Raw genomic sequence first — 12,097 nt, 5'->3', positions numbered from 1 at the left:
GGACATGCAACATAATAACATGATCTTACCAACTGGGAACAAAGAAAAGCAGACAGCGTAATGATAAACACTGCAAGCTACCTCTGTCGTATACTTTTGATATAGCCATAAATAAATTACCTCCCCTAACCTTCCCATCTTCTAAGTTCTTGCAGCAATTGTGGTGAGGTACAATATCTTGGCATTGATTCTGTGCAGATGAGAGAAAGAATTCATCAAAAATAAGAAAGATAAATTACTATTGAAATATAATTTTCATTTCAGTAAACTGACCAAGAAACCAGACGTTTATGGCTTGAAGCAGAAATGCTCATAGTAATGTGAAAGGTTAAGTGGTTTCACATGTGACCAAAATAAAAGTTCATTTGTTTCTTTGTTCATTCATTAACTCAATGAAGAAATCATCATTTAAATGGAATAATGAGAAAGAGATCAAAAGCAGAATTCAGTACTACACAGAAAACATGTTATTCTCAGAGTGGCAGCAGAGTGACACAACTGATAGAGCTGCTGCCTCACAGCACCAGAGATCCAGGTTCAATCCTGAGCTCAGGTGCAGTTTGTGTGGAGTATGGATATTTACGCTTTAATCGCATAAATTTACTCCAGGGGCTCAAAATTACTTCTATGTCCCATATCATGACTTTAAGATGCATGGATTCACAATGACTTAGTCAAATGGATTTACAACTGGCTTATTTAGATTTTAGATTTAGATTTAGAGATACAGCGCAGAAACAGGCCCTTCGGCCCACCGGGTCCGCGCCGCCCAGTGATCCCCGCATATTAGCACTATCCTACACCCACTAGGGACAATTTTTACATTTGCCCAGCCAATTAACCTAGATACCTGTACGTCTTTGGAGTGTGGGAGGAAACCGAAGATCTCGGAGAAAACCCACGCAGGTCACGGGGAGAACGTCCAAACTCCGTACAGACAGCGCCCGTGGTCAGGATCGAACCTGCGTCTCCGGCGCTGCATTCGCTGTAAGGCAGCAACTCTACCGCTGCGCCACCGTGGGATTTGTTGGAAGTATATAAAGTTATGAGAGGCATCAATAGAGTAGACAGTCCAGGGTGGAAATGTCCAACACGAGAAGGCATAGCCATAAGATGAGAGAGAGAAAGTGTACTGAAGATGTGCAGGGCGATTCTTTTATGCAGAGACTTTTATGAGGGCCTAGACCGCATTGCCAGCTGTTGTGGAGGAAGTGGATACGATAGTGATGTTTAAGAAGTTTTTAGATCAGCACTTGGAAGTGTAGGGAACAGAGAGATATGAATCATACAGATGAGATGAGTTTAATTTAGCATCATTTTTGACATGAACATTGTGGCCTGAAGGCCCTGCTCCTGTGCTGTACTGTTCTATGTTCTGTGTTATTTCCCAAGGACTTGCAGGTTGGTAGTTAATTGGTGACTATAAATTGCTTAAATTGTGTCAGTAAGACACAGGATCCAGGGAAAGAGGGGTGGTGGTAGTAGTTGATGATATTATGGGGAAAATAAATAATAGGATTCATGTATTGTAAAAGAGTTTTTGATGATCATCGCCAGGTTGTTGGGTTGAAGGGCCTGTTTCTACGTGGTATCTCTCTTTGACTATTTCCTTGACTATGAATGTTGGAAGCATTTTATTTGTGTTTATTTGCAATTTTGATAGCCCTTCAAGAAATATATACAAATTAACTCCAACTTTGAAATTTCATGGTCTAATTTTTTGGACTCTAATAATATTTTTAAATCAATTATTTCTAAATTTGTCATATGAAGCCTGCACCATTTTCATAGGAGCCTGAATCCAAGAGATACATCATTTGTTTTGAAATCTGGCAACGTGACAATGATGGATCCTTTGCAGTACGCCTTTATGCACCAATAGTTCTTAGATTTTGTAACAATAACTTATCATTTCCAGAATTATGCTGCTTTTTCAGGCTGTACAGTGGAACATGTCATAAGAGTGTGATTTACAGTGAAATTGTTTGGGTTGCTTCAGCAGTCATTTCATCATTCAAAAAAACCTGCCTATTCTATGGAGAACTAATTGCAAGTTGAAATCATTTTACAAGTACAATATCATTGGATGAGTAAATCAAAAGCCTGTGAAAGATGTGTTAAAAATTCTTGGTATCTTATGAAAAACCTTGGAGCCTAATTGATGGATAGGGCTTACACTAAACATCAAGGTTTATTATCAGCTGGTCCCTATAATGCAACACCACCCTGAATAATCAAGATCAATGATGAGACCCAGATCTGATTAATGATGTCCATTTCTTAATCTGGAGTGCCAATTCTAAGTGAAAGTAGGTGCAGGTGCTATAATTCACTAACTCCTTTTGTCCAACATCACAGCCTCCAACATATTGAGAAAAATGTATCCAAAGAAAAATATTTGAGACTTGGCACTCATGTGATGGTCTATCAAGCAGTAGTGATCCCTATCAGTGTCAAAAAGCAAAAAAACCCCAGAGAAGTGCCTCCTATGTTCTCTCCAAAAAGCCCTCCAAATTCCCTGGCAGGATAGGCTAACCAATGTCAGCATCCTCTCCCAGCCAATATCCTCAGCTTTGAAGCTCCGATGACACTCTACTTGCTCTGCATGATTGATACCAGACACCCAAAACAGAGCTCATTAAGGCAAGAGGTCAGAGAACATGCTACAAAGAATTTCTCAAAATTCCTTAACATCCTCACTAACTTATGACTATCCTGTAAGGCACTGAACATCTCTATGAATGAAGCCAAGAGAAAAGAGCAGAATAAGTGCACTATGTTCACAAAAACCCTCCTCTCTGTTCTATCAAGCTGAGGCAGAGTTTTTGAATCTAGTGAAGGATTCTAGAATAGGAAGGGAAGCAAGCTTTCATTGACTCCAATGGATTGCTTCCAAAAAAGGAGAGATTTCTAAAACAAACTTCAGGCGCTATATGATTATTGTCCAAACTTACCCTCTGCCATGATTGTCCAAACACATCCATGTTTATACAAAGATGCCCACCACCCAAACCTTTTATTCCTGTGATGTACAATTTACTCTCTTCTCTCTTCCTAGCATATTTACTGTACATTATCCAGATTACTGATTTGACTCCCTTACAAAGAGACCCTGTGTTGTCACACTTTGGTGTCATCTGCTCCCCAACAGGTACCTGATCTGTCAATTAGGCTGTTGGCTGGAAACCCTGTTGCAAGTATTGAAATCTACATTTCCAGGCTCCTCATTTGAAATTCCTTTCTTCCAGAAACAAAATCTCAATCCTCATTTCCTCTAAGTTAATATCTGTGTCTTAGTGTCAAATATTGGAATAAATCCAGCATCTTGCATCTTAAATGTATATTCAACTGTTTGAATTAAATTAAAGTGCACCCTTTATGTTATGTGATGCATTACCTAATGACATTAGAGTTGCAATAGAGCCAAGTGTGTGACTGAAGTGGAAAGGTAGCCCTCTGTCAAAGAAAGACCCTTTCAAATTGTTTCCAATCAAACTGTGACCCAAACTTGAGTCTGTAGAGTCGATTGTTCCAGGTTATTTCAGGTTTGCAGGCTAGAAATCCATGTCAATTAAGTTTAGATTACGCATCATATGTGAACTGGAAAGTGGTTGGATCGAAGTGGATGAGTGTTAGAATATCTTTTGCAGTACCATTGCTTAGATTGGTTTGCTTAAAATCCAAATAGTATGTTTCTCTGTTTCTTTTTTTAAAGTAATCTTTCTATCTCTCACGACTTTCAAGAAAACTTGCATTATATACACATAAATTTTGGATTCTTGCAGTGAGTGATGTGCCTCCCCCATGGAATGTAAAATTGCAAAATTGCCACATATTTTAAAAGCTACTCTTGCTACTGTGTGCTTTCATTTGTTTGTGTCATCTGAATAAACAGAAATCTGTTACATACCTTAGGCACAAACAAATCTATTTTTTCAACTCCGAGGTACTCACTTCCCGACTGTTTCGGTGCAGCCTAGAGTTAGTAGCTGGAAGCTTTCTTCAAGTGCATGTTTGACTATTTTTATATTACTCTGATGTGCAATTCCCTTCCCCTCAAATTGAAGTAGTTTCTGAATGATTAGTGGTGGGGGGGAAAAGAAAGGGAAGAGGAATCATGTACCTATACAAAGTACCTGTACCTCACCAAGATTTCAAACCAGAAGTGATCACATTGTGTCAATTACAAATTGAACACAAATGTGTTGGATTTGAAGGTTAAATTATTATTGTCACTAAATTTATAACTGTATTGCTTGTTACCCCATCATAATTATTTACAAAATTTTGTACTTTATATCCGATATAGTAAACAGAAGACATCTATTCCACACCCCCCCCCCCCTCCCCTTAAAGAGAAGGGTAGAGTCATATAAATTCATAAATATCTTCCTTTCACCGAAAACACATCCTAAACAGCCATGGGCTTCACTTGTTGATGAATGCAGGATAAATGAATGTAGGAGTTGAGTATAGGAGCAAAGAGGTCCTTCTGCAGTTGTACAGGGCCCTAGTGAGACCGCACATGGAGTACTGTGTGCAGTTTTGGTCTTCAAATTTGAGGAAGGATATTCTTGCTATTGAGGGCGTGCAGCATAGGTTTACTAGGTTAATTCCCGGAATGGCGGGACTGTCATATGTTGAAAGACTGGAGCGACTAGGCTTGTATACACTGGAATTTAGAAGGATGAGAGGAGAACTTATCGAAACGTATAAGATTATTAAGGGGTTGGACACGTTAGAGGCAGGAAACATGTTCCCAATGTTGGGGGAGTCCAGAACAAGGGGCCGCCGTTTAAGAATAAGGGGTAGGCCATATAGAACTCAGACGAGGAAAAACTTTTTCAGTCAGAGAGTTGTGAATCTGTGGAATTCTCTGCCTCAAAAGGCAGTGGAGGCCAATTCTCTGAATGCATTCAAGAGAGAGCTAGATAGAGCTCTTAAGGATAGCGGAGTCAGCGGGTATGGGGATAAGGCAGGGACGGGGTACTGATTGAGAATGATCAGCCATGATCAGGTTGAATGGCGGTGCTGGCTCGAAGGGCCGAATGGCCTCCTCCTGCACGTATTGTCTATTGTCTATAAATGTTCAGTTTAACTCTGCTAGCGCAAGAAGCGATCATATTGACACTTTTCTAAACCTTTGGCTAATTCTGGATGCTCGTATGAGACATAACAGGGAATCATGTTGTGCTACATGTCTGAGTTTGATGTTGTTCTTGGCAGAGTATGTCCTCATCTCTGCTTCCCACCGACAGCACAGCAGCAACAAATTGTTCACTTGTTTCATATTCTGAGGCTAATCAATTGCGCACTCAATTCACTTGTTCATTCTGATGTTGCTCTCTGGGGATTCATTACACCTTTTGAATGCACCCAAAGTCACAATATTGATTTTTCATACCTTACTGTAGGTACAGTAAGTGAGTTAAAGAGTATGATGTAATGTGTCTGTTGTTATTTACCCGAGCAAAGCACATTTTTCCTCTGATCCCGCTTCAACTCATTACACAATTGTTTGATGAATTCGATAGATATTTTTTAGCCACTGTCATTTTTCTGAGACAGTATAAGGTTACATTTATGTGTAAGAAAGAACTACAGTTGCTGGTTTAAACCGAAGATAGACAAATAAAGCTGGCGTAACTCAGCGGGTCAGACACCATCTCCGGCGAAAAGGAATAGGTGACATTTTGGGTAGACACTTTTCTTCAGACTGGGACTTTGGGTCGAGACTCTTCTTCAGACTGAGAGTCTGAAGAACAGTCTTGACTTGAAATGTCACCCTTTTCTCCAGAAATGCTGTCTAACCCACTGAGTTACTCCAGCTTTTTGTGTCTATCTAAGGTAACATTTATATGGGTCTTCCCCAGTTTAAGAACAGCTGGCTTATGTGCAGTCCATACATATGAACGTATTTAGGAGACTGGTTGGATGGATTTGCCAGCTGCTGTGGATCTGATGACATTGTCTGCTGCACGGAATTGTGGATTGGTTCGCTGCCATCTTTCTGACTTGTAAGCTGTTTGATTAATAAACATTGCTCAGGAACAGAACCCTACCATAACTGGAGAGGACCTGAAAATTTGAGGTGGAAGAGACAGTAGAAATGCTAGCTTCAATTAAATGGAAGAGAAAATTGCAGAGCCGTGACCTTCCAAACATCTATGGACAGGGGCTGATTAGGCAGAGTCAACATGAATTTGTACATGAGCGATGGTTTCTCACACATCTGATTGAAACTTTTGATTATCTGAGAAAAAAGGTTGATGAGGGCAGAGCTATAGATGTATATATGGATTTCAGCAAGGCATTTGACAACGTTCTGCATGGGAGACTGCTCTGAAAGGTTAGATCACATGGGATTCAAGGAGAGAGAGCCGACTGGATAGAAAATTGGCTTCACTGAAAGAAGCAGAGAGTGATGGTGGAAGGTAGTTTTTCAGAAAGGAGGCCTGTGACTGGTTGTGTGTCTCAGGGTTTGGTGCGGGGTCCATCGCTGTTTGTCATCTATATCAATGATTTGGATGAGAATGTCCACAAAGGGTGGTAGGTATGTGGAACGAGCTGCTGGAGGAGGTAGTTGACGCATATACAATCGCAGCTTTTAAGAAACATTTTGACAGGTACATGGATAGGGTAGGTGTGAATGGATATGGATCAAATGCAAGCAGGTGGGACTAATATAGATCGGGCATGTTGGTCACCATGGACAAGTTGAGCAAAAGTGCCCGTTTCCATGCTATATGATTATGTCTCTAGGTCTTGGAGGATCTTTATGTAACACTAATTTGGTCATGACGTACAGGTATGTAGGTTAATTGGCTGGGTAAATGTAAAAATTGTCCCTAGTGGGTGTAGGATAGTGTTAATGTACGGGGATCGCTGGGCGGCACGGACTTGGAGGGCCGAAAAGGCCTGTTTCCGGCTGTATATATATGATATGATATGATATGATATATGACAGGAGTGTTGTAACTAATTCTGAGAGCCCTATTTTGGAAAGATTTGAAGGCTTAGGAGAGAATTCAGAGAGATGTACCAAAATGTTTCAAGGGCAGAAGATCTTCAATTATGTAAATGGACTAGGGAAGCTGAGTTTGTTCTTCTTGGAACAGAGGAAGTGATGTCTGATCATGAAAGATGTGGACAGAATAGATAGAGGGAAACTTTTTTATTGATGGAAGGGTCAAGAATGAGGGAACATCGGATAATGTTAATTGCCAGAAGAATCAGAAGTGAGATTAGCTGAAAAAGCATTTGCACCGTGTTTACAATTTGCGAAATGCTGACTGTTGTTAATTAAACAACAGTAGAATTGTAGAATTCAATACAGTGCTGACAAATGTTTGAAAGGAACGATGTCTGTTTAAGGCAGTGGAAATAGGATGGGATAATGAAACCAGCTGGATTGTACTTCCATAAATCTATTGCAGACTTACCAGGTTGGTCATCTTCCATGCTTTAACCTTTCTACGATGTTCTGATTTTATTTTAAGGTATAATCATAAATTCCAATTTAAGAACATCCAAATCTTGCCATACTCTTGGCAGAGATTCTCAGTCACCCTGAGAATGTATTCTGCAGTACTGTCTAAAATTATGCTCTGGTTCCTTTTTGCAAATGACAAAAGCAGCAGGCAGTTGCAATAGTTTTTTGAAAACTGAAGAGGAGTTTTAAATCTTATCCCTTTCATTGAAGATGTATCAATATTGTTTGATTTTGGAGTACCATGTTTTAGATCTACGCATTTGTCCATCAGTTAACTTTACCAATTGACAAAATAAATTCAATCTGCTCTCATTTAGCAACACTGAAATCTATTGGTAGATGTTAATGAACCAAAGCTTCTACCACCAGTACGAATACATACACCTGCAGGCCCCCCTCCAAGTCATAAACCATCCTGACCAAAGCTCTGTACTCCAATCCTACAATACTATGAGCTGCCATCAGCTGAAGGCTTTTGGCATTTGGAGAATGTAGCTCATCGCCATCTTTCCATTGAGACCCTGGAATGGGCAGCGATATCTACCAACAACGTCTGTATTCGGAAAAATCAAAACACAAGTTGACTAGCATAAGTTCATAGTGAGAGGAGCAGCATTAGACCATTTGGCCCATCAGGTTTACTCTGCCATTCAATCATGGCAGATCTATCTTTCCTTCTCAACCCCATTCTCCTGCTTTCTCCCCATAACCCCTACACCCGTACTAACCAATAACCAATCAATCTCTGCCTTAAAAATATCCATTGACTTGGCCTCCACAGCCTTCTGTAGCAATGAATTCCACAGATTCACCACCTTCTGAGTAAAGAAATTCCTTCTCACCTCCTTCCTAAAGTTACGTCCTTTTATTCTAAGGCTAAGGGCTCTGGTCTTAGACACTCCCACTAGTGGAAACATCTCTCCACATCCACTCTATTCAGGCCTTTCACTATTCGGTACATTTCAATGAGGTTTCCCCTCATCCTTCTAAACTCGGCACTGGGCCTATGCCCAGTGCCGACAAATGCTCATCATATGACTGGAGGTTGTGATTAGGATTTGGTTATTTCTGTAGAATCTCTGTGAAACTATAAATTTCAGTTGTAAATAAGCTCTGCGTTATTTGGGAATCATGGCACTTTATCAAGGTCTGGAGGTTTTTGTAATGATAACTGCGGATGGATGTTGGAATGAATAACATCCTGCGGTCACCTGCTTGTGTGTATCATCCCCAAGGTCTGAAGAAGGGTCTCGACCCGAAACATCACCCATTCCTTCTCTCCTGGGATGCTGCCTGACCTGCTGAGTTACTCCAGCATTTTGTGAATAAATACCTTCGATTTGTACCAGCATCTGCAGTTATTTTCTTATATCATCCCCAGGGTATTCATTTAGAAATCCAACACTTTCTGCACACCAGTGGATCTTGCTGCTGCTGCAGCTAATTGTCCTTTCTAGATTTAAATCGTATTTATTAACTCTAGAGCTGGAAAAGCAATAACATTAACGCAGAAGGCTACATGTTGTTGATGGTAATGAACTATGGCGTATGAATTTATGAGGGGTTTACATATACGTGATTATTTTAGCATTTGACATTTATACATTCCATGCTATATAAACCACTGTTCTTTACAAACATTATTGCATGGTTTTATAATTAATTTTTTTCCCTGGAATTTTGCTCTTACGAAGAATACTCCCAATGAAATGGAACAAGTTAGAAGCCAAGTTCAGGAATACTGCCAACATATTGGATGGATGACAGAAATTTTCTGGGCTTTGACCATTCTCTCTCCATGTACTTCCACTTACACCATGCTTATCAGCAAGTCATTTTGATATGATTGGAGTCAGCATTTGTAAAATGCATATTTTGCTATTTTCTCCATTCAGTAGAGGAGTACTTCAAAACACAACAAATTGCAATACCAAGCTTGTGTTCTAATGTGATGACTCCGCCACACACACCTTCCCTCCCTGCCATCATTCCAAATGTACTCTTCCCTCAACGACTCACTGGTTTACTTTTCCTTTTCACTTTTGCCCATTCTCCTTTTCACGGCATTTTCCTATACAAGCACAGGAAACCTGTTCTTTCATCTCATCTTTTCCAGCTGTCCAGGGACCCACACTTTACAGGTGAAGCAGTATTTTCCCTGTAGCTCTTACAACTCTCTGGACTTAATAATTCTGAAGAAGCGTCCTGACTCGAAACATCATCTATCTATGTCCTCCAGAGATACTGCATGACCTGCCAAATTACTCTTGCACTTTGTGTCTTTTTTGTGTAAACTAGCATCTGCAGTTCCTTGTGTCTCTATCTTAGTAAACTGCTCTCCGTGTTCATGATCAACAAGGAAACCAAATGCAGATTTATGACCAATTTGTAGAATACATTTAGCAGGTCTGCGAGGGGAACCTTGTAGTTTATTTTTTTCATCTGACTCCCATTCTGACCTCTTACACCTTTCCAACAAAGGTCAACATAAGTTCAGGGAAGGGCACCTCATCATTTGATATGGCACAATACTGCCTTGAAGGCTCACATTAAATTGAACAGTTTCAAATAACTGGCCTTTCCAATCTTGTATCTCACATTTCCATCATTCATTTTATTCTTTCTCCCTTCTTGTATTTCAGATTTTGTTCATCTTCCCCTCCAGACACATCTTTCCACTCTCATTCAACACCATCACCACATGTCTGTCAACCTTTCGTGATCCCCATCCTTTCACCGTGGTTTCCTTTCACTCTCCGTGCCCACACCAATCCCTCTCCACTCTTTTCTCTATTTTAATTTCTAACCTATTAATTTCTAATTCTCCCAGTTCAATTGAAAAATGTAATTTTGTCGCCATCCTTCCACTTGACCCGTTGAGCATTTCCAGCATTTCCTATTTTTACATCTGCATACAGTGTATGCTTTCTCACTCAATTTAATACAAGTATCCTCGTGAAAAGAGGAAAAGTAATATTCACATTTAATTGCAATATTATATTTGATTATATACAAAGCAAGTTCTTTTAAAATTAACAGCCAAATTCCTAAGGTGTTTGCAAAGAAACACATATATTTATGCACACTTAAAAAGTAAGATAATGTTACGAAATGTTCATAACTAATAAATAAATATTAGACAACAGAGGGCTATGGAATCCAGTGACTAAATACCATTCAACTTTTTAATGATTTCCTTCCTTGAATCATATCAAACGACACTGGAAGATCTGCTTTATCAAAAGTCTAATCTCAACCATTGTACATACTAAGGTTAAGAAAGACACTCAAGGGTAGGAATTCTTGAATGCATTTTAATATGAAACCCAGAGTAAGGAAATCAAGAACCAGAGGACATAGGTTTAAGGTGAGGGAGGGAATATTTTAATAGGAACCTGAAGGATAACTTTTTTACACAATGGGCGGTAAGTATATGGAATGAGCTGCCAGAGGAGGTAGTTGCGGCAGGTACTACAACAACGTTTATAAAATATTTGAACAGGCACATGGATAGGATAGGTTCAGAGGGATTTGGGCCAAAGACAGGCAGCTAGGACTAGTGTAGATCTGGCATGTTGGTTTGCATGGGCAAGTTGGGCCGAAGGGCCTAGTTCCATGCTGAATGACTCTAGTGCTGCACAGATTTCATTTTGGCATCTCCTTCCAAAAGCCATAGTATTATGGATTAATGGAGGAAGACAGGCAGTTTGTGGGTGAAGGAAGTAAAAAGGATGGTTTGATTGGGAGCATGGATGATTGGACATGGAATCTCATAGGAGTCGATATAAGTGGGGAGGATTTGGAGTCAAAGTGTGTCGTATTGACTGGGATTGGGGCATTGCTAGATTCAGTGATTTGCAAGCTGGTATCTGAAGGTGGATAGCAATATGTGTTTGTTGTTCATTCAAACTTGTGATTAAGGGTCTGGGGAAGAAGGGGTTTAGTCAAAACCAGATTATACTTTGGAGTCAGCCAGATGTAAAATTAGGGCTTGGGATCAATGGAGATCAGGCTAACAGATAGTCGTACACTGTATTGGAAACACAGAACAAATGCAGCAATATGAAGGAGGTAGATGGGACAAAACACTAAGAAAACTCCTTTATAGGTTTCCTGCTTGAAATATGATGAATGCTTTGGATACTCTCCTGGTTGGGTAAATTGTTCCCCTTTTTTTAACACTGAAAAAAGCACCGACTGTACTCCTTCAAATGACGTGGCCTGCATTATTTTCCATTATACATGCTTGGTACTCTCCATGTTCTTGCCCTCCGGGAACCCAGGATAAATTTCTAGACTTCCACCACATCTTCATTTATTTCAATAGTGCTGCCTATGGAATCTGCAATGAGAGAGAATTTCTAAGATTTTAATCAAACATGACATTGTTGTCAATGTTAAATACTGTATATCTCAAAAAAGTTAAAAATTTGGAATACATCAAATATTCCACCCCCAGTGTGAGTAACTGGTTACATTCAGTGTCAGAAATAATAATAGGACATAAAAATTGACAATATGTACTCCACCCTCTGAAGCAAAAATCAATTTTTCTAGTGGGCGTAAAACATGACAGTAGCTGTTGAACATGTGTCTTGTAAAGCA

At 39.8% G+C, this 12,097-nt stretch overlaps 1 protein-coding gene across 6 annotated transcripts in view; it reads left to right on the top strand.

The window, feature by feature from the left end:
• Window positions 1–12,097, top strand: part of LOC144605442 (RNA-binding motif, single-stranded-interacting protein 3) — a 1,037,045-nt gene that overhangs the window by 736,111 nt on the left and 288,837 nt on the right. The gene's annotated exons all lie outside the window — the stretch shown is intronic.

This window comes from Rhinoraja longicauda, chromosome 2, assembly GCF_053455715.1.
Source record: "Rhinoraja longicauda isolate Sanriku21f chromosome 2, sRhiLon1.1, whole genome shotgun sequence".
Taxonomy (NCBI): domain Eukaryota; kingdom Metazoa; phylum Chordata; class Chondrichthyes; order Rajiformes; family Arhynchobatidae; genus Rhinoraja; species Rhinoraja longicauda.
Note: the sequence above shows the minus strand (reverse complement) of the source record. Positions and strands in the feature narration are given on the sequence as shown.